Genomic DNA, 24,640 nt, shown 5'->3' on the forward strand with positions numbered 1-24,640 from the left:
CCTCACATGGGTTTTTTTTGACCAGCTAATTTATGGTTTAAGGAAAACCTCTTGAAGTGAAAAGGAAAATGGCAACATGTCAATAATCTCAATTCTGTTCTTTTCCACGAGCAGAAAGACAGAAAGGGCTTGCACAGGAACCCATTTGGACTGGGGCTCCACCTGGTATCTGCAGGCAGCTCTGGGGAGCTTCTGCATGCACATAAAGAAGCAGCAGGATCAATTTTGCTGGAGATGAAGAGGTCTCAGACACCAAGCTGTCCAATAGAGTTGATGGACTTCTGAGGAGCGCCATAATGCAGCACTTCAACCAATAAATGTCGAGCTGCAAGGCTGTGATAGGAACAAAAAGACAAATCCATGCAAATGAATGCTTGGCAAGTGCACTAAGGGGGGTGGGGAATGCTCAACTCTAGCTGTAAGTTTTCTGAGTCTGTTGTGACACCTCTGCAAACACACCACTGCCACTCATCAAGGGCAGGCTGGGAAGCTCAGTGATCACAGGTTCACAGAATGCAGTAGCTTGGAAGGCACCCTCAAAGCTCATCTGGTCCAAGCCCCCTTGCAGTAAGCAAGGCCATCCTCAACTAGATCAGGTTACTCAGAGCCCCAGCAAGTTTGACTTTGGGTGTCTCCAGGGATGGGGTCTCAACCACCTCTCTGGGCAACCTGTTGCAGTATTCACAGAGAGAGTTGTTAGCTGTTGGAATGTGTTGCCCAGGGAGGTGGTGGAGTCACTGTCCCTGGAGGTGTTCAAAAAGGGATTGGATGTGGCACTTGGAGCCATGGTTTAGTAGTCATGAGGTGTTGGGTGACAGGTTGGACCTGATGATCATAAAATCATAGGATCAGTCAGGGTTGGAAGGGACCACAAGGATGAGCTAGCTCCAATCCCCCTGCCACGGGCAGGAACACCCCACACTAGATCAGCCTGGCCAGAGCCTCAGCCAGCCTGGGCTTAAACACCTCCAGGGATAGGGCCTCAACCACCTCCCTGGACAACCCATTCTAGGGCTTCACCACTCTCATGGGGAAGAACTTCCTCCTCACATCCAGCCTCAATCTCCCCACCTCCAGCTTCATTCCATTCCCCCTAGTCCTATCACTACCTGAGATCCTGAGAAGTCCTTCCCCAGCCTTCCTGTAACCCCCTTCAGATACTGGAAGGCCACAATGAGGTCACCTCAGAGCCTTCTCTTCTGCAGACTGAACAGCCCCAACTCCTTCAGTCTGTCCTCACAGGAGAGGTGCTCCAGCCCTCTGATCATCCTCGTGGCCCTGATCTTTGAGGTCTTTTCCAACCTTATTGATTCTCTGATTTCATCACTATCAGATGGCACCAGGCTGGGTGGCTGGGTCAGCCTGACAGGGGGTAAGGAAGCTTTACAGTGGGATCTAGACAGGTTAGACCAATGGGCCAAGTCTAACTGTAAAAAAGATTCAGCAAGGCCAAGTGCCAAGTCCTGCACTTGGGTCATGCCAACCCCATGGTAAGCTACAGATTTGGGGATGTTTGCAAAGGCCTGCAGGGAAAGAACAAGGGGCAATGGCCTCAAACTAGAGAAGAGTAGATTTGGACTGGATGTTAGGAACAAGTTCTGCACCCTGAGGCTGCTGGAACACTGCAACAGATTGCCCAAGCAGGTGGTTGAGACCCCATCCCTGGAGATATTCAAGGTGAGGTTCAGCAGGGCTCTGGGCAACCTGATCTAGTGGATGATGTCCCTGATGACTGCACAGGGGCTTGGACTGGATGAGCTTTGGAGCTCCTATCCACCCCGGCCACTGCAACTTCACAGTATCACCAAGGCTGGAAAAGACCTCAAATATCATCAAGTCCAACCTGTCACCACAGACCTCATGACTAAACCATGGCACCAAGTGCCACATCCAATCCCTTCTTGAACACCTCCAGGGACAGAGACTCCACCACCTCCCTGGGCAGCACATTCCAATGATGAATGACTCTCTCAGTGAAGAACTTTCTCCTCACCTCCAGCCTAAACTTCCCCTGTGCAGCTTGAGACTGTGTCCTCTTGTTCTGGTGCGGGTTGCTTGAGAGAAGAGACCAACTCCCTCTTGTCTACAACCACCTTTCAGGTAGTTGTAGACAGCAATGAGGTCTCCCCTGAGCATCCTCTTCTCCAGGCTAAGCAACCCCCAGCTCCCTCAGCCTCTCCTCACAGGGCTGTGCTCAAGGCCTCTCCCCAGCCTTAGAATCCTAGAATCATAGAATCATAGAATCAGTAAGGTTGGAAAAGACCTCAGAGATCATCAAGTCCAACCTATCACCCAACACCTCATGCTTCTGTATTCCAAGTGTCCATTTGTAAGTCTTTAAAGGATTCTTATTCCTTACCCTTTTATTTCAGTACCAGTATTGCCTCAAACTGAAGTCAGCAGCCTTTGCTTTCCAGGTGCCAAATTGTTAGCCTGCTTTAGGCCAGTTGTGAGGATGGGCTTAGGACAGAGATTTTAAGCCTTGCTGGGGTTAAGCTGTTGCTTTGCTCTACCTTGTTGCCCTTCTCTGGACATGTTCAAGTGTCTCAATGTTCTTCTTGATCTGGAGTCAACACACTGGTGCTTAAGCACTAGTGACTGGAGTGTGGGAAGAAATTCTTTACATGGAGGGTGAGGAGACACTGTCACAGGTTCCCCAGGGGGGCTGTGGATGCCTCCTCCCTGGAGGTGTTCAAGGCCAAGCTGGATGATGCCTTGAGCAACCTGGGCTGGTGGGAGGTGTCCCTGCCCATGGCAGGGAGGTTGGAACTGGATGATCTTTAAGATCCCTTCCTACCTAAACCATTCTGTGATTCAATGGTTCCCAGTCAAGACCTGACTGTTACAAGGCTCAGTTTTCATTCTGTGATTGATTTGCACTGAGAGGACTTTGCTTTCCCTTCAAACACTGGAGAGCCTAGAGACAGAGGCGCCTCCCCAGCAGCGTTTCTCCCCCTCAGGCACAGATCTGCAGACACACCGAGGCTGTGCTGTCAGCTGCACAAAGCACATTTCCTCTCCTTCCTCCTGAAATTACATCCATCCATAACCACAGAGCCAGTGAAGTTCAAACTATTACAGAACTATTACATTATTTAAACTTCTCCTTTTTGCCAGCGCTTGGCTCGCACCTCATCAATTACTTTGATCTTCTTTCTTGTTGTTGTTTCAATGGTTCAATTTATTTTGTGGGGTTTGTTTCAAGTCTAATTGATATCACCAGGAGAAAAAAGAAACCAGCAAACACCACCACAAAAGTCTCTTTTCTGTTAAGGCTGAATTTCAGTGTTCTTCCTCCCATGTCCATTTGCAAGTTCTGCTGCTGCTCTTCTGGCGTCACTCCTTCCCCTGAATTTCCAGCCTGCAAAGCAGAGGAGCTGCTGCTCTTCACATCTGCCTTTCACAGAATCACCAAGGTGGGAAGAGACCTCAAAGATCAGCAAGTCCAACCTGTCACCACAGACCTCATGACTAAACCATGGCACCAAGTGCCACGGCCAATCCCCTCTTGAACACCTCCAGGGATGGGGACTCCACCACCTCCCTGGGCAGCACATTCCAACGACCAACTCTCCCTGGGAAGAACTTTCTCCTCATCTTCAGCCTAAACTTCCCCTGGCACAGCTTGGACTGTGTCCCCTTGTTCTGGCTGCCTGGGAGAAGAGACCAACCCCTTCCTGGCTTCAACCTCCCTTCAGGGAGTTGGAGACAGCAAGAAGGTCTCCCCTGAGCCTCCTCTTCTCCAGGCTAAACAACCCCAGCTCCCTCAGCCTCTCCTCACAGGGCTTGTGCTCAAGGCCTCTCCCCAGCCTTGTTGCCCTTCTCTCAATGCTTTAAAGAAAGCAGTCCTGCCTGACAAACCTGGTGGCCTTCTATGACAAGGTCACAACATCAGTAGATGAAGGCTGAGCAACTGAGTCATTGATCTGGACCTCAGCAAAGCCTTCAACACTGTCCCGCACCACATCCTGGTCTCCAAGCTGGTGCAGGATGAGTTATGTGGAAGGACCATTCAGTGGATAAAGAACTGGCTTGATGGCTGCACCCAAAGGCTGGCTGTCCGTGAGTCTATGTCCAAGTGGAGGCCAGTGACAAGTGGAGTCCCCCAGGGATCAGTCCTGGACCAGTCTTGTTTAACATCTTGGTTGGAGACACGGACAGTTGCATTGAGTGCACCCTCAGCACCAAGCTGTGTGGTGCAGCAGACAGCTGAAGGGAAGGGTAACATCCAGAGGGACCTGGACAGGCTGTAGAGGCGAGCCCATGGCAATCTCAGGAGGTTCAACAAGACCAAATGCAAGGTCCTGCATCTGGGGTCAGGGCAATCCCAAGCACTGATATAGGCTGGGCAGGGACTGGCTCGAGAACAGCCCTGAAGAAAAGGCCTTGGGGATGCTGGTGGATGAGAAGCTCAACAGGAGCCAGCAGTGAGCACTTGCAGCCCAGAGAGCCAAGCAGAGCCTGGGCTGCAGCAAGAGAAGTGTGGCCAGAAGGGCCAGGGAGGTGATTCTCCCCCTCTACCCCACTCTGCTGAGACACCACTTGGAGCTCTGTGTCCATTTCTGGGGCCCCTAGTACTGGCAGGATCTGGAGGTGCTGAAAGGTGTCCAGAGGAAGTCCATGAGGATGAGCAGAGGGCTGGAGCTGCTCTGCTGTGAGGACAGACTGAGAGAGTTGGGGTTGTTCAGCCTGGAGAAGAGAAAACTCTGAGGAGACCTCATTGGGGTCTTCCAGTATCTGAAGGGGGCTACAAGAAAGCTGGGGGAGGGACTTTTTAGAGTGTCAGGGAGTGATAGGACTGGGGGGAATAGAGTAGAACTAGAAGTGGGTAGATTCAGATTGGATGTTAGGAAGAAGTTCATCCCCATGAGGGTGGTGAGAGCCTGGCACAGGTTGCCCAGGGAGGTGGTGGAAGCCTCCTCCCTGGAGGTTTTGAAGGCCAGGCTGGATGTGGCTGTGAGCAACCTGCTGTAGTGTGAGGTGTCCCTGCCCATGGCAGGGGGGGTTGGAACTGGCCAAGTCTTGAGGTCCCTTCCAACCCTGACACTTCTATGATTCTGTGTTTCCAATGCTGGGCCAAGTGAGAGCAATCCTGCAACAAAGAGACAAAAGGTTAGAGAATTTCACATGAAATCTTCTCCTCCTGATACCACCTGAGACAGGCAGATCCGGAACCAATTTATGGAGAGCAAATGATTGCCACCTTTGCTCCGAATAACAAACTGCTCCCCGAGATCTCTGAGATATGCAGCCACAGGCAGCTTGTCTGGCTGCAGGGGGATTCTGAGATGTTCTTAAACACATCTCTCAACTTAATCAGACACACAAATGCACAAGCTGGCACTCAGGGAAATTAGGTGCATTTGTCACACTGCCTGAAGGACTTTGGGACTCACGAACCAAGGAATGGATCACCCTGAACCAGGGATGGAATTTCTTCATCTGGAAGAGACAAAACACAGGTATTTGCCAGGCTAATGGTGAAGGATCTGGGAGTGATAAATAGTTGGAATGGAATTTAGCTGAAGCTATTCATGAAAAACCAACAATGTTCTCTTTCTTTTCCAAAGCAGAGCAGCAATTGGGTGCATATGGAGAGGGCTGGGACACTCTGCTGCTGGGTGACTACACATCCCCTAGTTGTAATGAATCCAAAGGCCAACCAGACCACTTTGCATAGAATCATAGAATCAATAAGGTTGGAAGAGACCTCAAAGATCATCAAGTCCAACCTGTCACCCAACACCTCATGACTACTAAACCATGACACCAAGTGCCACATCCAATCCCCCCTTGAACACCTCCAGGGATGGGGATTCCACCACCTCCCTGGGCAGCACAACCCAATGGCTAGCCACTCTGTGAAGAACTTTCTCCTCACCTACAGCCTAAACCTCCCCTGGTGCAGCTTGGGACTGTGTCCTCTTGTTCTGATGATGGTTGCCTGGGAGAAGAGACCAACTCCCACCTGGCTACAACCTCCCTTCAGATAGCTGTAGAGAGCAATAAGGTATCCTCTGAGCCTCCTCTTCTCCAGGCTAAACAATCCCAGCTCCCTCAGCCTCTCCTCTAGCCACCTCTTGGCATCTCTTATCACTGATAAGAAGGTTGTCAGACACTGGCACAGGCTCCCCAGTTCAGTGGTTGAATCCCTATCCCTGGAGGTGTTTAAGAAAGGCAGAGATGTGGTGCTGAAGGACATGGTTCAGCACCAGGATTGATGGTAGAGTTAGAGAATGCTTGCACTGGAGAATCATATCATAAAATCACATCATGGAATGGTTTGGGTTGGAAGGGATCTTAAAGCTCACCAGTTTCAACCCCCCTGCCATGGGCAGGGACACCTCCCACCAGCCCAGGTTGCTCAAAGCCTCATACAGCCTGGTCTTGAACACCTCCAGGGAGGGGACATCCATAACCTCCCCGGGCAACCTGTTCCAGCGTCTCACCACCCTCACTGTCAAGAATCTCCATCTTCAGTCTCAATCTCCCCTTATCCAGCTCAAAGCCACTGCCACTCATCCTATCACAAACAAGCCCTTGTAAAAAAGTCCCTTCTCAACTTAAATATGAGATATGGCTTCCTCAAGGAGTCCTCCAGCCTACTGGAAATACAATTCATGCAATATTAAAACCTCACAGGTAATGTTGCACAGAAAATCACCTACTCTGTCTTTCAGGACACCTAAGATACCACCGAGAAAGAAAAAGATGCTACAGACTTTGAGCACTCTGAGTTTTGCTCAATCTCTACACTTCTGTGTTAAGAGTCAAAGTCAAGACTGGCTCTGACAGCACTGGGCATCAGAGAAGGGCAACAAGGCTGGGGAGAGGCCTCGAGCACAGCCCTGTGAGGAGAGGCTGAGGGAGCTGGGGTTGCTTAGCCTGGAGAAGAGGAGGCTCAGGGGAGACCTTCTTGCTCTCTCCAACTCCCTGAAGGGAGGTTGTAGCCAGGTGGGGGTTGGTCTCTTCTCCCAGGCAAGCAGCACCATAACAAGAGGACACAGTCTCAAGCTGTGCCAGGGGAGGTTTAGGCTGGAGGTGAGGAGAAAGTTCTTCCCAGAGAGAGTTGTTGGCCATTGGGATGTGCTGCCCAGGGAGGTGGTGGAGTCACCATCACTGGAGGTGTTTAGGAAGAGACTGAATGGGGTGCTTGGTGCCCTGGTTTAGTTGATTAGATGGTGTTGGGTGGTAGGTTGGACTTGATGGTCTCCAAGGTCTTTTCCAACCTGGTTAATTCTATTCTATTCTATTCTATTCTATTCTATTCTATTCTATTCTATTCTATTCTATTCTATTCTATTCTATTCTATTCTATTCTGTTCCGTTCCGTTCCGTTCCGTTCCGTTCCGTTCCATTCCATTCCATTCCATTCCATTCCATTCCATTCCATTCCATTCCCATAAGCTGCTCAAGCACCAAGATCACACCCAAAAAACTGGAGGAGTCCAAGAGTGACCTCCTTACAGCGAGGCTGGTGAGACGCTGGCACAGATTGCCCAGGGATGTTGTAGATGCCTCCTCCCTGGGGCCATTCAAGGCCAGGCTGGATGAGGCCTTTGTGCCACCTGGGCGAATCAAGAGGCATTTCCGCCTTTGGGAGGGTGGTTGGGACAGTTGATCTCTGATGTCCCTTCCACCCTAAGCCATTGCAGGATTGCACGATCCTCTCTAGCAGAAGGTACAGTTCTCAGAAGGGGCGAGAGCCTCCACCTTTCAGATGCTGGAGCCTTCTCCCTTCATCTTCCCCTCAGCTTGTTTCCCTAAGCAGTTAGTCCCAGCTGCCCTTGGTTTTCCTAGAAAACCCAAACAAACACAGATCTTCACTAACTGCTTGATCTCTTGTCAAGCTCTCCCTGTCAAAGCAAAGTTCACACCTTGTCAAGAGCAGAAGTGCTGACACTGAGAAACTGCTCTGCTGTCCTTCACTTGTGTCTTGGCAATGCTGACAGGGATGGATGGTGCAATTTGTTGAGTTGTTTGTTTAGGTTTTTTTTTTTTGCTTATTTTGCACATAGCTCCCTATTAAGTTAATCAGTATAATCCTGCAGGGACTGTCCATAACTCACCATCAATATTCAGCAAAAAGGGGTTGCAGGGACCAGAGCAACTGGCTCAAATAATGCAAACAAGAAATAAAGAAAGAGAGAGAAGAAAGAGAGAAAGAGAGAAAGAGAGAAAGAGAGAAAGGGAGAAAGACAGAAAGGGAGAAAGAAAGAAAGAGAGAAAGAAAGGGAGAAAGAAAGGAAGAAAGGAAGAAAGAAAGGAAGAAAGAAAGGAAGGAAGAAAGGAAGGAAGAAAGGAAGGAAGAAAGGAAGGAAGAAAGGAAGAAAGAAAGGAAGAAAGAAAGGAAGAAAGAAAGGAAGAAAGGAAGAAAGGGAGGAAGAGAGGAAGGGAGGAAGGGAGGAAGGGAGGAAGGGAGGAAGGGAGGAAGGGAGGAAGGGAGGAAGAGAGGAAGGAAGAGAGGAAGGAAGGGAGGAAGGGAGGAAGGGAGGAAGAGAGGAAGAGAGGGAGGGAGGGAGGGAGGGAGGGAGGGAGGAAGGAAGGAAGGAAGGAAGGAAGGAAGGAAGGAAGGAAGGAAGGAAGGAAGGAAGGAAGGAAGGAAGGAAGGAAGGAAGGAAGGAAGGAAGGAAGGAAGGAAGGAAGGAAGGAAGGAAGGAAGGAAGGAAGGAAGGAAGGAAGGAAGGAAGAAAGGAAGGAAGGAAGGAAGGAAGGAAGGAAGGAAGGGAGGAAGGGAGGGAGGGAGGGAGGGAGGGGAGGGAGGGAGGGAGGGAGGAAGGGAGGGAGGGAGGGAGGGAGGGAGGGAGGGAGGGAGGAAGGAAGGAAGGAAGGAAGGAAGGAAGGAAGGAAGGAAGGAAGGAAGGAAGGAAGGAAGGAAGGAAGGCAGGAAGGAAGGAAGGAAGGAAGGAAGGAAGGAAGGAAGGAAGGAAGGAAAAGAAAGAAAGAAATAAAGGAAATGTCCAAGAAAAGGAAAATTCACAATGAAAATGTCCCCATAGTTTCCCAGCAGTGTTTGAGATGAATAAATGGTAATTTCAGATCTGTCAGGACTTCCAGAGTCCTTCAAAGTCACTGATTAAAAGGAAAGAAAATAGCTTATAAAAAAAAATCCCAGCTAACCTCCTCAAAAACATTATCCAATTTTGCAAAGCTTTCCTTATTGCAGATATTTATTAATATGGTAACCTGACTTCTGGGGCTTCTGATCCCCTCAAGTACTCCTAATCCCCTCTGAGTGGTGGTGAATGGTGTCACAGCCAGCTGGCAGCCAGACACCAGTGGTGTCCCCCAGGGATCAGTGCTGGGCCCCAGCCTGTTCAATATCTTCACTGATGATCTGGATGAGCACACTGAGTCCCTCATCAGTAAATTTGCAGATGACACCAAGCTAGGGGCAGGAGTTGATCTGCTGAAGGATAGGAGAGCTCTGCAGAGGGACCTTGCCAGGCTGCACAGATGGGCAGAGTCCAAGGGCATGAGATTGAACACATCCAAGTGTCAGGTTCTGCACATTGGCCACAACAACCCCAGGCAGTGCTGCAGGCTGGGGTCAGAGTGGCTGAGAGCAGCCAGGTGGAGAGTGACCTGGGGGTACTGGTTGAGAGTAGGCTGAACATGAGCCTGCAGTGTGCCCAGGTGGCCAAGAAGGCAAATGGCATCCTGGCCTGCATCAGGAACAGTGCGGCCAGGAGGAGCAGGGAAGTGATTCTGCCCCTGTACACTGCACTGGTTAGGCCACACCTTGAGTCCTGTGTCCAGTTCTGGGCTCCTCAGTTTAGGAAGGAGGTTGAGTTGCTGGAAGGTGTCCAGAGAAGGGCAAGAAAGGTGGGGAGGGGTCTGGAGCACAGCCCTGTGAGGAGAGGCTGAGGGAGCTGGGATTACTTAGCCTGGAGTAAAAGAGAATCAGGGGTGACCTTATTGCTCTCTACAACTACCTGAAGGGAGGTTGTAGCCAGGCAGAGGTTGGTCTCATCTCCCAGGCAACCAGCACCGGAACAAGAAGACGCAGTCTCAAGTTGTGCCAGGGGAGGTTTAGGCTGGAGGTGAGGAGGAAGTTCTACACAGAGAGAGTGACTGCCCATTGGAATGGGCTGTCCAAGGAGGTGGTGGAGTCACAATCACTGGAGGTGTTTAGGAGGAGACTTGATGGGGTGCTTGGTGCCATGGTTTAGTTGTTTAGGTGGTGTTGGATGATAGGTTGGACTCGACGATCTTGAAGGTCTCTTCCAAACTGGTCTGGTCTGGTCTGATCTGGTCTATTCTATTCTATTCTATTCTATTCTATTCTATTCTATTCTATTCTATTCTATTCTACCCTATCCTATCCTATCCTATCCTATCCTATCCTATCCTATCCTATCCTATCCTATCCTATCCTATCTTATCCTATCCTATCCTTTTCACCATACTCATTAAGCCATGTCCCAAAGGTCCATGCCCACACATAACTTGAACACCTCCAGGTATAGTGACTCCACCACCTCCCTGACCACTCTTTCATCAAAGAATTTTTCCTAATCTCCAACCCAACCCTCCCCTGGCACAATTTCAGACCCTACACATAACTCTAAATGCAGAAAGAGGCCCAGGCCATCATTTCCTTTCTATCAGGGAAGATTTGTCACTTCCTTAAATGTCTTCTGCGGAACAGATCTCAGATTATTTTTTGCACCCAGTGTCATGGCTCTGCACTAAGGGCACCAGAGGCTGTAGCTGCAGGATGGAGGAAGGAAAAGGTTCTGTGCTCATTTGTAGCATTGTTCCTTCCTCAGCTACCTTGGCAAAGCAATTTAAAGTCTCAGTGTCTATAGAATAAAGAGAGTTATTGTGACATCTTTTTGATACACCTGAAATCTATAGCTGAAAGAGATGTGATTACTCAAGGTGGTATCATAAAAGCATTAGATGAGTGAAGAGTAAAATGGAATCAAGAGGGAAAGTATTTTGAAATAAGCAGTTATAATAAAAAGAAAATGGGGGGGGGGGGGGTGGGAACAGAGAAAAAGGCAAAATAATGCAAATTGGCTCCATTCACAGTGTCTGGAGATTCCTTCACTCATGAAATCGAACTTTATGGAGAATTGCTTCCATTTTCCATCCCTCATTCCTAAGAAAGAGATGATCAGAAGAAAAAATGGAACAGGGGGTGGTGAGACACCAGAACAGGTTGCCCAGGGGGCTTGTGGATGCTCCCTGCCTGGAGGTGCTCAAGACCAGGCTGGATAGGGCCTTGAGCAACCTGGGCTGGTGGGAGGTGGCCCTGACCATGGCAAGGGGGGTTGAAAGCAGAGGATCTTGAATGAGATCTCAACCCCATCCCTGAGCAACCTGTTCCAGTGTTTCCCCACTCTCACTGTGCAGAACTTCCTCCTGATGTCCAACCTAAAGTTCCCCTGGTCCAGTCTCAAATCATTGCTCCTCATCCTTGAGATGCTTGAAGGTGTCCAGAGAAGGGCAACAAGGCTGGGGAGAGGCCTCGAGCACAGCCCTGTGAGGAGAGGCTGAGGAGCTGGGGTTGCTTAGCCTGGAGAAGAGGAGGCTCAGGGGAGACCTTCTTGCTCTCTCCAACTACCTGAAGGGAGGTTGTAGGCAGGAGGGGGTTGGTCTCTTCTCCCAGGCAAGCAGCACCAGAACAAGAGGACACAGTCTCAAGCTGCACCAGGGGAAGTTTAGGCTGGAGGTGAGGAGAAAGTTCTTCCCAGAGAGAGTTGTTGGCCACTGGAATGTGCTGCCCAGGGAGGTGGTGGAGTCATCATCCCTGGAGGTGCTCAAGAGGGGATTAGATGTGGCACTTGGTGCCATGGTTTAGTCATGAGGTCTGTGGTGACAGGTTGGACTTGATGATCTTTGAGGTCTCTTCCAACCTTGGTGATTCAGTGATTCTGTAATCCTATCTCACCCCCAGGTCTTTCTCTGCTGGGCAGTTTCCAGCCACCCTGCCCCAAGCCTGAAGCATTCATGGGGTTGCTGTGACCTACAAGCACTTGTCCTTGTTGAACCTCATACAACAGGCCTTGACTCACTGCTCCAGCCTGTCCAGCTCCTGCTGCAGAACTTTCCTACCCTCAATTCCCCACTGCATTACAAAGGAGACCTTTAAAACTACCAACAAAAAAACATGAAGCACTCATGATGAAGTTCCTCCTTTCTGTCCCATTTTCCATCTCCTTTCTAACCTCACTTTCTGAAGCCCCTCAGAATCTAAGCAATGTGCAGCCAGCAGCTCAGACCTTCGCAGCCACTTGGCAGCTCATTCTGCAGCACCAGCCTGCTCTGCTCTCCACTGGACATTCCCAGCTGTGGCCACGTAGGTGAGTGCAGGGTTTTATTGCATCTGATGAATTCACTTTAGATTTCACTCCAGCATGGTAAAACCTCCCTGCTACAGCACGCCTGGAATTTTAACAAGGCCTGTGCCTGGCCCCAAAGGATTCGTGGCTTTGAAAGAAGCTTGTCAAGCCATGTTGGAAGACAGCAACTCAGGAAAGGAGAGTAAGGCAGAAGAGCACTGCATTAATGAACAGCAGCAGAGAAGACAGAGTGAACCCAGAATATCATCAAGGTTTTCTCTGGATCAGCTAGGAGGGCGGGGGAGGGAAATGTAGGCATTGTGTCCTGCAAGACCTTCAACAGCAGCAGCTGGGAGGTTGTGTACTGAAGGCTTAGGATGAGCTGGTTTTGTCCTGACTTGAGGGATCATAGAATCACAGAATGTTAGGGGTTGGAAGGGACCTCCAGAGATCACCCAGTCCAACCCCCCTGCCAAAGCAGGATCACCCATGGCAGGTCACATAGAATGCATCCAGGTGGGTTTTGGGCTCTGCAGCCTTCTCATGGCCCCCCTTCAGGTACTGGAAGGCTGCTCTGTGGTCTCCCCACAGCCTTCTCTTCTCCAGACTGAACAGCCCCAGCTCCCTCAGCCTGTCCTCATAGCAGAGCTGCTCCAACCCCCTGATCATTTCTATGGCCTCCTCTGGAGCTGCTCCATCAGGTCCATGTCCTTCCTGTGTTGAGGGCTACAGAACTGCTGGACACAGCTCTGCAGCTGAGGTATCCCCAGAGCACAGCAGAGCAGAGGGGCTCCATCTCCATCTCCAGCCACACTGCTTTAGATGCAGCCCAGGCTGCCCTTGGCCTTCTGTGCTGCCAGTGCCCATGGCTGGCTCCCGTCTAGCTACTCATCCACCAGCACCCCTAAGTCCTTTTCTGCAGGGCTGCTCTCAATCTCATCACCCCCCAGCATGTGTCAACAGTGAGGACTGATGCCATACCCCAACTGGGCATGAGGCCACTGGAAACAAGAGGTAGAAAGAGAAGATGGAAAGAGGGTGATAGAAATGATACTGCTAAAAGGAGAAGATATGGAAAGATGTGACTCTGATTGCTTGCTAGGACATGGGAGGAATTTCCCTCTCTCCCCACACTGCCCCTGTCTGGTCAGTGCCCCTCCTGGGCAGGTTCTGAGGTACAGTTGAAGAATGACTTGTTACAAATGGCAGGCCTCCAGCAGAGAAACTCTGCAATAGGTTTGACCTCCATTCAAATCAGAGACAGAAACTGACCTGGGGAAGGTGATACCCAAAGACACTGAAGAGTCAGACAGAAAATTCCCTCTACCAGTCCACTACCCACTAGAAGAGAGAGCAAAAACAAGGATCCCTTCATTCAGCTGCAGGCATTTCTTTCTGCAGAGGGAAAGGGCAACTATCAGCCTGTGAATCATCTGATTTACTTCAGAGACCTACAGCAAGATTAAATGGAACAGTCTAGAAGCACCTGTTTCTATTTGTTGACCATGCTAGGAGACTAAGCAGCCCAGATATAGACATCTCCATTTAAGACATCTTCCATCTGTCTACATTTTAGCAATCTGTCCAAAACTGGAGAGATTAATTCCAAACCATATCCCACTGATGGGCCAGCTCCCTGAGGTGTGCTGTGTACTGAGAGACACAGAAGGTTAGGTGTTGCAAGGAAGCTTCAGTGATCATTCAGTCCAAACCCCCTGCCAGAGCAGGGTCACCCAGGGCAGGTCAAACAGGAACACTTCCAGGTGGGGTTTGAAAGTCTCCAGAGAAGGAGACTCCACAACCTCTCTGGCCAGCCTGCTCCAGGGCTCAGCACCCTCACAGCAAAGAGGTTTCTCCTCATGCTGAAGTGTAACCTCCTATGTTCCAGCTTGTACCTGTTGTTCCTTGTCCTATCAGTGGGCACCATCAAAAAGAACCTGGGACCTTCATATGGAATGGAATGGAATGGAATGGAATGGAATGGAATGGAATGGAATGGAATGGAATGGAATGGAATGGAATGGAATGGAATGGAATAGAATAGAATAGAATAGAATAGAATAGAATAGAATAGAATAGACCAGACCAGGTTGGAAGAGACCTTTGAGATCAAGTCCAACCTGTCACCCAACACCATGTAATCAACTAAACCATGGCACCAAGCATCCCATCAAGTCTCTTCCTAAACACCTCCAGTGATGGTAACTCCACCACCTCCCTGGGCAACACATACCAATGGCCAATCTCTCTCTCTGTGAAGAATTTCTTCCTAACATCCAGCCTAAACTTCCCCTGGTGCAGCTTGAGACTATGTCCTCTTGTTCTGGTGCTGGTTGCCTGGGAGAAGAGACCAGCCCCCAGGTAAGTTAAGAAAGCTGCTGTTTAAATAACCAATATCCTTCACTTCTGATCTGTCCTTCCACAGAGCTGAGACAATACTGTGGGGAGAGAACTCAAAGAGCAGTTAATAGAAGGTCAAGTTAGGGAATCATAGAATGGGCTGGGTGGGAAGGGCCCTCCAAAGCTCATCCAGCCCAACCCCCTCTGAAGTCAGCAGGGACATCCTCTACCAGATCAGGTTGCCCAGAGCCCTGCTGAGCCTCACCTTAAATATCTCCAGGGAAGGGGTACAAAGCACCTCTCTACCTAACCTGTTGCAGTGTTCCACCACCCTCATGGTGCAGAACTTGTTCCTCACATCCAAAGTAGAGTATAGGAAACATTCTGATGATATAGATGCTTCTGAGAAGCCAGTAACAGAGGAACAAGAGAAGGCCAGGAAGAAATACTGAGCAATGGCAAGTGGTGGTTGAGAGAGAAAAAAAAAGGAGTGCAAGAACTATGTAAGAGGGGAAAAAACAAACAGATGAGGCAAGGGTCTGTAAGAGGATGAAAGGATTGGTACTAAAGAGCCTGAGAGGAGGCACAGAAAGAAAAGGAGAAGATGAGATGGGAAGAATTACTTGTCAGTGTATCATAGCATCAGTCAGGTTTGGAAGGGACCACAAGGATCATCTCGTTCCAACCCCCCTGCCATGGGCAGGGACACCCCACACTAGATCAGCCTGCCCAGAGCCTCAGCCAGCCTGGGCTTAAACACCTCCAGGGACAGGGCCCCAACCACCTCCCTGGACAACCCATTCCAGGGCTTCACCACTCTCATGGGGAAGAACTTCCTCCTCACCTCCAGCCTGAATCTCCCCACCTCCAGCTTCATTCCATTCCCCCTAGTCCTATCACTACCTGAGATCCTGAGCAGTCCCTCCCCAGCCTTCTGGAGAAGAATTCCTTGTGAGTGCATCTGAATATCAGCTTTTAGTGGTGTCATCACGAAATACTCCTCAGCCTCTTTGAAGTCTCAGCCTCAGCCCTTTGGGCTGCAGTAGAAATGTGACAATAATGAAGCACTTGGCTGAAAAGAGGCTAATGACTTCTCTCTCTTTATTTTTATTTTGGTGGGTTGGTGGTTTTTTATCAGCCCTGTGTCACTTTTGAACACACAGCCCCATGGAAGTGTTTGAAACTATTTACATCTGATGGCTTCCTTCTCTCAGGGTGACCTACTTACTTTAAAAAGCCTTGCATGAGCCACGGAAAATAAAGCACTGGCAGGAATCTAATGCTAAGAAGCACAAAGAAAATGAAGTTTATGAAGAATAACAGCATAAAGCCCTTAATTCCAGTTATTTATTTATTTTTATGGCTGCTCTTTATGGACTTCCTCCTTTTTTGGACCAATCTAGAGCCTCTGATCTCATCTTCTCATGAGATACAAATATTCATAACCCAGTTTCTTCCTGACACAGAAAGTGAGCGCTCAGATAATGCTCCCCCTTGCCTGCATGTCTCCATAAATCACATAAAGAATCATTAAGGTTGGGGAAGACCTCCAGTTTGATGGGTTAAGAGCTGGTTGGGTGGTCAGGCCCAAAGTATCACAGTATCACCAAGGTTGGAAGAGACCTCAGAGGTCATCAAGTCCAACCTGTCAGCACAGACCTCATGACTAAACCATGGCACCAAGTGCCATATCCAATCCCCTCTTGAACACCTCCAGGGATGGGGACTCCACCACCTCCCTGGGCAGCACATTCCAAGGGTCAATCTCTCTTTCTGGGAAGAATTTCTTCCTAACATCCAGCCTAAACCTCCCCTGGCACAGCCTGAGACTGTGTCCTCTTGTTCTGGTGCTGCTTGCCTGGCAGAAGAGACCAGCCTCCACCTGGCAACAACCTCCCTTCAGGGAGTTGGAGAGAGCAAGAAGGTCTTCCCTGAGCCTCCTCCTCTCCAGGCTAAGCAACCCCAGCTCCCTCAGCCTCTCCTCACAGGGCTGTGCTCCAGACCCCTCCCCAGCTTTCTTGCCCTTCTCTGGACACCTTCCAGCAACTCAACATCTTTCCTAAACTGAGGGGCCCAGAACTGGACACAGGACTCAAGGTGTGGCCTAACCAATGCACAATGACTTCCCTGCTCCTGCTGGCCACACAAATGTGGTGGTGAATGGAGTTAAACCCAGGTGGTGGCTGGTCACAGGTAGTGCTCCCCAGGGCTCAGTGCTGGGGACAGTTCTCTTCAATGTGTTTATCAATGATCTGGGTAAAATCTGACCATCAGTTTGCAGATGACACTAAATTGGGGAGCAGTGTTAATCTGCTGGAAGGTAAGAAGGCTCTGCAGAGGGACATGGACAGGCTGGATCGATGGGCCAAGGTCAGTTGTATGAAGTTCATCAAGGCCAAGTGCTGGGTCCTGCACTTGAGTCACAACCACCCCATGAACATTCCAGTTGCAAACTGCCCAGCAGAAAAAGACTTGGGGGTCCTGGGTGACAGCTGGCTGCAGGTGAGCCAGAAGTGTGCCTGGGTCTCAAGCTGTGCCAGGGGAGGTTCAGGCTGGAGATGTCCAAGAAATGTGTGAAAATGGCACCTAGGGACATGGTTTAATGACCATGGAGGTGTGGGGTTGATGGCTGGACTGGATGATCTTGAAGGTCTTTTCCAACCAATGCAATGCTGTGGGCTGTGGTGACAGGTTGGACTTGATGATCTTTGAGGTCTCTTCCAACCTTGGTGATTCTGTGATCAACCAGTCCAACCATCAACCTAGTATCACCATGCCCACTCTCTGTGTCCAGATGTGTTTGTACATAGTGGAATGTTCCCCCACAGGTATTGGTGAGTGCTTCCAATATGAACTTGCTAAAAAGTGCTCAGGGAGATTCAAACATCTTCTACCACACTTGCAGGCCCACCTATGTTACTGGGGGATGCTCTGTGTGCATGCAGGCAAGCCAACCATTAAACAAGGTGCAGCTTCCAGGGAGAGAAAGTCAGAACTGGATGATCCTTAAGGTCCCTTCCAACCTAAACTATTCTATCCCCCGTCCCTGGGGGTGTTTAAGAGCAGGCTGGATGAGGCTCTGGCCAGCCTGATCTAGTGTAGGGTGTCCCTGCCCATGGCAGGGGGGTTGGAACTAGATGATCCTTGTGGTCCCTTCCAACCCTGAATGAAACTATGAAACTATGAAACTATGAATCTCTGAGTCTCTCTCTACCGAGTCTGCTGCTAACCCAGAGAATGTCTTTGGAAGGAAATAAGAGATTCTATTAATACACATTATAGAGTCTATTTCCAGCTCATTTCCTTTGAATGTTAATTCATATTCATTACATAGCAGGAAGCATCACCAAGAAATTAAGTTTTACTACTGCAAGGAGCTGCTAAGGAGTAGCTTCTTGAGAGGATCTATATGGAAGGTGCTGAGACACTGGGATGGGTTGCCAAGAGAAGTTGTGGATGCTTCATCCCTGGAAGTGCCTAAGACCAGGCTAAATGAGGCTCTGAGCTTGTGGAAGGTGCTCCTGCCCATGGCAGGGGGTTGGAACTGGATGATTTTTAAGGTCCCTTCCAGCCCAAAGCATTTCATGGCTCTGTGACTCTCCAGAAGCTAAGATGTGGTACAGGTACAGCTGGAATAGCTGAGATAGAATAGAATGGAATGGAATGGAATGGAATGGAATGGAATGGAATGGAATGGAATGGAATGGAATGGAATGGAATGGAATGGAATAGAATAGAATAGAATAGAATAGAATAGAATAGAATAGAATAGAATAGAATAGAATAGAATAGAATAGAATAGAATAGAATAGAATAGACCAGAACAGACCAGGTTGGAAGACACCTCAGAGATCATCGTGTCCAACCTATCATCCAACACCATCTAATCAACTAAACCATGGCACCAAGCACCCCATCCAGTCTCTTCCTAAACACCTCCAGGGATGGTGACTCCACCACCTCTCTGGGCAGCACATTCCAATGGCCAAACTCTCTTTCTGGGAAGAATTTCTTCCTAACTTCCAGCCTAAACCTCCCCTGGCACAGCTTGAGACTGTGTCCTCTTGTTCTGCTGCTGCTTGCCTGGGAGAAGAGACCAACCCCCACCTGGCTACAACCTCCCTGCAGGGAGTTGGAGAGAGCAAGAAGGTCTCCCCTGAGCCTCCTCTTCTCCAGGCTAAGCAACCCCAGCTCCCTCAGCCTCTCCTCACAGGGCTGTGCTCCAGACCCCTCCCCACCTTTGTTGCCCTTCTCTGGACACCTTCCAGCATCTCAACATCTTTCCTAAACTGAGAGGCCCAGACTTCACACTAAACTGATGGGAGGCCAGAGGATCATTCTGAGCTCTCTACACTGGAAAGTCAACGCTTCACTTGCAATCCAGTAGGAAATTTTACCTTGATTAGCTGTCCCATCATCAAGAGCAAGACCAAGTCAATCTTTAAGCTGAGTCACTCCATGTGGAGGCAACACCCTCTAAAAGAAATGAAATGTGCAGTTAGGAGAGTCTGAAGGAACTTGCACCCAGACATCCATCCAGGGCCTGCTGCAAGCACGAGAAGGACTTCATCATTTATGAGTCTTAGGGCCAGATTCTACCCTGATTAATTCAGCATAGATCTGCTGACTTCAGTGCCACCACTGGAATTTACTGTGCTAACAGTCAGCAATGTTCACAGAGAACGGGAGGTTGTGCAGCTCCAGTAAATCACTCACCAGCAGGGGCTGGGGATAGCAATAAACAGCCTGGGATTCACCTGAGGCAGGGAAACCACAGGCAAGGCAGGGGAGGGAGGCAGGGAAGAAAGGAGGAGAGGGAGGAGAGGAAGGAGAGGGCCACAAGGATGATCAGAGGGCTGGAGCACCTCACCTATGAGGACAGACTGAAAGAGTTGGGGCTGTTCAGTCTGGAGAAGAGAAGTCTCCAAGGTGACCTAATTGTGGCCTTCCAGAATCTGAAAGGGGGCTACAAGAAGGCTGGGCAGGGACTTCTCAGGATCTCAGGTAGTGATAGGACTAGGGGGAATGGAATGAAGCTGGAGGTGGGGAGATTCAGGCTGGAGGTGAGGAGGAGGTTCTTCCCCATGAGAGTGGTGAAGCCCTGGAATGGGTTGTCCAGGGAGGTGGTTGAGGCCCCATCCCTGGAGGTGTTTAAGACCAGGCTGGATCAGGCTTTGGCCATCCCACTGTAGTGAGAGGGGTTGGCACTAGCTGATCCTTGTGGTCCCTTCCAACCCTGACTGATACTATGAAACTACGAGAGGAAGGAGAGGAAAGAGAGGAAGGGATTCAGAAGGAATTAGGAACACTGGAACAGGTTGCCCGGGGAGGTGGTTGAGGTCCCATCCCTGAAGATATTCAAGGTGAGGCTGGAGAGGGCTCTGGGCAACCTGACCCAGTGGAGAATGTCCCTGCTGACTGCAGAGGGGTTTGGACTGGATGAGCTTTGGAGGTCCATTCTGTGAGTCCATGATTCTTGAACACCCCCAGGGTATTCAGGAATCATGATCCTGTGATTCTCCAGACTACATGAGCAAAACAAAGGACTTTAGTGATGGTTCAGTGTTAGCTCTGAATTCCTTCTTCAGCAGAAGCAGCCAAAACAACCCAGAGGGGCATTTTGTTATTCCTCACTGTTCAATCTGATTAATGCCTAGGCAATAACCTAGAGTAGATGAATAAGATCAGAGAGGAGAGGGCATTTTTTAAATACTTGTGGTGCTCTCAGTATAAAGAGGATTTGAGTGCATTTAGATAATTAACATGAAAACAGTGCCCTTGTTTTGATTTTGATCTTTGCATAAATATTCTCCAATTAATTTGGGGAAGCTTAGGGTCTAGCCCACATGTAGGGACTGCAGTGAGGGCTTCCTAGCTTCACAGTCATCCAACAGCAGAACAAGTGAGAATCTCACCACCAGAGGATGGGCAACCACCAGCCAGTAAGGAGCTGGTTTTCCAGTGACAGACATTATACATGATCTGGTGAACCTCATCTCGAGTACTGTGTTCAGCTCTGAGTTCTCCAATGCCAGAAAGACATGGACCTGCTGGAGTGGGTCCAGAGATGGCCAGGAAGATGATCAGAGGAGCACCTCTGCTGCAAGGACAGGCTGAGAGAGTAGGGGTTGTTCAGCCTGGGGAAGAGAAAGCTCCAGGGAGACCTTAGAGCAGCATTTCAGTGTCTGAAGGAAACTGACAGGAAGGCAGAGGAGGGACTGTTTAGAAGGGCTTGGAGTGATAGGATGAGGGGCAGTGGTTTGAGACTGGAGCAGGATAGGTTTAGGTTGGACATCAGGAGGAAGTCCTGAACAATGAGGGTGGGGAAATACTGGAACAGGTTGCCCAGGGATGTGTCCCTGGAAACATTCAAGATCATACTTGATCAGCTCTATGCACCTGGGAGGTATTTTCCAACCAAAACAAGTCTATGATTGTATAAAGGCACATGTAATGGAGGGGATGGGAGACACAAAAAAGGTGAGTTGCACACTGGTGGAGTGAAATGAAAGGATTTGAGATGCTGTTTCAGCTATGCAGGGAACTGCCAACACCTGCAAAAGCAGTTTCCATCAAACTGAGAATCATCAAGAAGCTGCAATTGTAACGAGGCAATCACAGCATCACAGAATGCTCCAGGTTGGAAGGGACCCTCAAAGGTCACCTTGTCCAACTCCCCTGCAGTGAGCAGAGACATTTCCAACACAGAAGAGTCATAGAATCACAGAACCGTTTGGGTTAGAAAGGACATTAATGGTCACACAGTTCCAATGCCCCTGCCATGGGCAGGGACACCTCCCACCAGCTCAGGTTGCTCAAGGCCTCAACCTGGCCTTGACCACCTCCATGGAAGGGGCATCCACAGCCTCCCTGGGCAACCTGTTCCAGTGTCTCCCCACCCTCACTGGGAAGAATTTCTTCCTAATCTCCAGCCTAAATCTCCCCTGCACCAGCTCCAATCCATTCCCTTCTCATCCTATCACTCCAAGCCCTTGTGAAAAGTCCCTCTCCAGCTTTCTTGTAGGCCCCATGTAAGAGACAAGAAGGAATACTGGACAGTAAAGATAGATTCACAGATCTTCAGGACGGTTTGGGTTGGAAGGGACCTCCAAGAGTCATCCAGTCCAACCCCCAGCTTACAGCTGAATATCAAACAGTTAAAACTATGAAAAAAAAAAACCAAACCCACAACCCAAATTAAAAGAAGCTTCCTAAATATCTCCACATGAAGAAACTTGTAAGAGCTGCTTAAGTCTGCTGGGAGCTCCGGAGAGCAGAGACGGCAATTAAGGAAGAGAAGGACATTGCTAGGAAGAGAGAAGATTTATTTGCATCAGTCCTCACAATAAGGAACATTAGGGAGATATCTACTCTTGGGTAATAAAAATGAGGTGCTATCAGATGAAGAGGCACTGGAACAAATCAATCATTTGGAAAGAAAAAAAAAGCAGGAAACCACCAGGACCAAAACTCCTCACCGAGAAGTATTTGAGCTATGCAATGTCTAAGTGAAAAACAGCTCCTGTACTGGAAGGTTAGAGAGGAGCAAAGGTTTCACATTCATTATAAGAAGAGTTTACGGTGATGCAAGGGAATCCAAGATCCAGAAATCTTAAATTAGTACCTGGCAAATTAAAAATAAGAAGGTAAAACCACTCAGAAGACCATGAGCTGAGAGATCAACCAAATGGAATGGAATGGAATGGAATGGAATGGAATGGAATGGAATGGAATGGAATGGAATGGAATGGAATGGAATGGAATGGAATAGAATGGAATAGAATGGAATGGCATGGCATGGCATGGCATGGCATGGCATGGAATGGAATGAACCAGGTTGGAAGAGACCTTCAAGATCATCACATCCAACCTATCATCCAACACCACCTAATCAACTCAACCATGCAACCAAGCACCCTATCAAGTCTCCTCCTAAACACCTCCAGTGATGGTGATTCCACCACCTCCAGGGCAGCCCATTCCAATGGGCAATCACTCTCTCTGTGAAGAACTTCTTCCTAACATCCAGTCTGAACTTCCCCTGGTGCACTTTGAGACTGTGTCCTCTTGTTCTGGTGCTGCTTGCCTGGGAGAAGAGACCAACCCCCACCCGGCTACAGCCTCCCTTCAGGTAGAATTAACCAACCTGGTTAATTCTATTCTATTCTAGTCTAGTGTACTCTAGTCTAGTCTAGTCTAGTCTTCTATGCTATGCTATGCTATGCTATGCTATGCTATGCTATGCTATGCTATTCTATTCTATTCTATTCTATTCTATTCTATTCTATTCTACTCCATTCCATTCCATTCCATTCCACTCCACTCCATTCCATTCCATTCCATTCCATTCCATGAACTCCTGTGTAGGGTTTTCTACAGCTTAGAAAGATGCCAGCAATGTGCTTAAGTGCAACAGTGACAGGCATGATAGACACTCCTTCAAAGGCATGGGTTTGTGCAAATTGATTGGAAGAACTGGAATTATCTGAAGGAGACAACGAAGAGGCACGATAGCAGAAATGTGACTTAATTGCTGGAAGGAAGCAAGGTTCTCATTTCTCCCTGCCTCAACGCAGGAACATGGTGACACATAATTAAATCCAAAGGCAGTAAACTGAAGAGAAGTGATAGACATCAGTTTTCACATTTCTGCTGTGGGACTCATTATTTCATAATGTTGTGCTCAGAAAATAAGATGGGAAAGACGTAGAAGCTTGCATGGGTAACGAGATGTACGGAATGCAACAAGCTAAAGGAGTCCTGCCAGGAAACAGGAACTGATATGGAGACTCATTTGGAGACAAAGGCATCCTGGGGTACATCAAGAAAAGTCTGGCTAGAAGTTCCCCCTCTGCTCTGCTCTGCCCTGCTGAGACCACACCTACAACACTGTGCACCGTTTTGGGCTTCCCATTTCAAGAGAGACAAAGACCTGCTGGAGAGAGTCCAACAGAGGCTATGAGAATGATTGGGGAACTTGAACATCTCTGCTATGAAGAAAGGCTGAGAGCCCTGGGGCTGTTTAGCCTGGAGAGGAGAAGGCTGAGAGTGGAACTGATCAACATCCATCAATATCTGAGGGGTGGGTGTCAGGATGAAGGTGCCAGGCTCTGTTTGGTGGTGCCCAGTGACAGGACAAGGAACAAGAGGTACAGGCTGGAGCACAGGAGGTTGAACCTCAACATAAGGAGAAACTTCTTTACTTTGAGAGTGCTGAGCTGTGGAGCAGGCTTCCCAGAGAGGTTGTGGAGTCTCCTGCTCTGAAGACTTCCAAGACCCTCCTGGATGTATTCCTGTATAACCTGCCCTGGATGATCCTGATCCGGCAGGGGGGCTGCACTGGATGATCTTTCAAGGTCCCTTCCAATCCTTAACATTCTGTGATTCTGTGAAAACCCAACCCATTCTCTGACATTTTTCCATGTCAAAATGAACCTTTTTAATCCCCCCTGCCCTTCCATTCCCCTGCATATTCTCAAGCACCATCTCCTGGTGCTGCATTATTAATTAACTCGTTATGAACATACAAATCACCTGGCTAATAAAAAGCCTAATAGAACAACATCCTTTTGCAAAAGATACTGGAGATGGAGGAGGCAGGATGTAGCCTATTATTTATTAAATTCATATTTCCTCTTGATGACAGAGAGGAACTTAATGCTCTCAGAAATCACTTGGAATCTGAACACGGTAGGCAAGAGTTGGAACATAGGATCGCGGAATGGTAGCAGTTGGAAGGGACCTCTGGAAGTCATCAACTCCAACTGTTCTGTCAAGCAGGATCACCCCAGGCAGGTCACACAGGAACACATCCAGGTGGGTCTTGATACTCAGAGGAGAATCCACAACCTCTCTGGGCAGCCTGCTTCAGGGTTCTGTTATCCTTAGCACAAAGAAGTTTTTCCTCATGTTGAGGTGGAACTTCCTTTGATCCAGTTCATATCCACTGCCCTTTGTCCTATCACAGGACACCACTGAAAAGAGCCTGGCCTCTTCTCCATGACATCCAC

The sequence above is a fragment of the Melanerpes formicivorus genome, unplaced genomic scaffold (genome assembly GCF_026170545.1).
Source record: "Melanerpes formicivorus ecotype bairdi unplaced genomic scaffold, bMelFor1.0.p_v2 SCAF_26, whole genome shotgun sequence".
Classification (NCBI taxonomy): domain Eukaryota; kingdom Metazoa; phylum Chordata; class Aves; order Piciformes; family Picidae; genus Melanerpes; species Melanerpes formicivorus.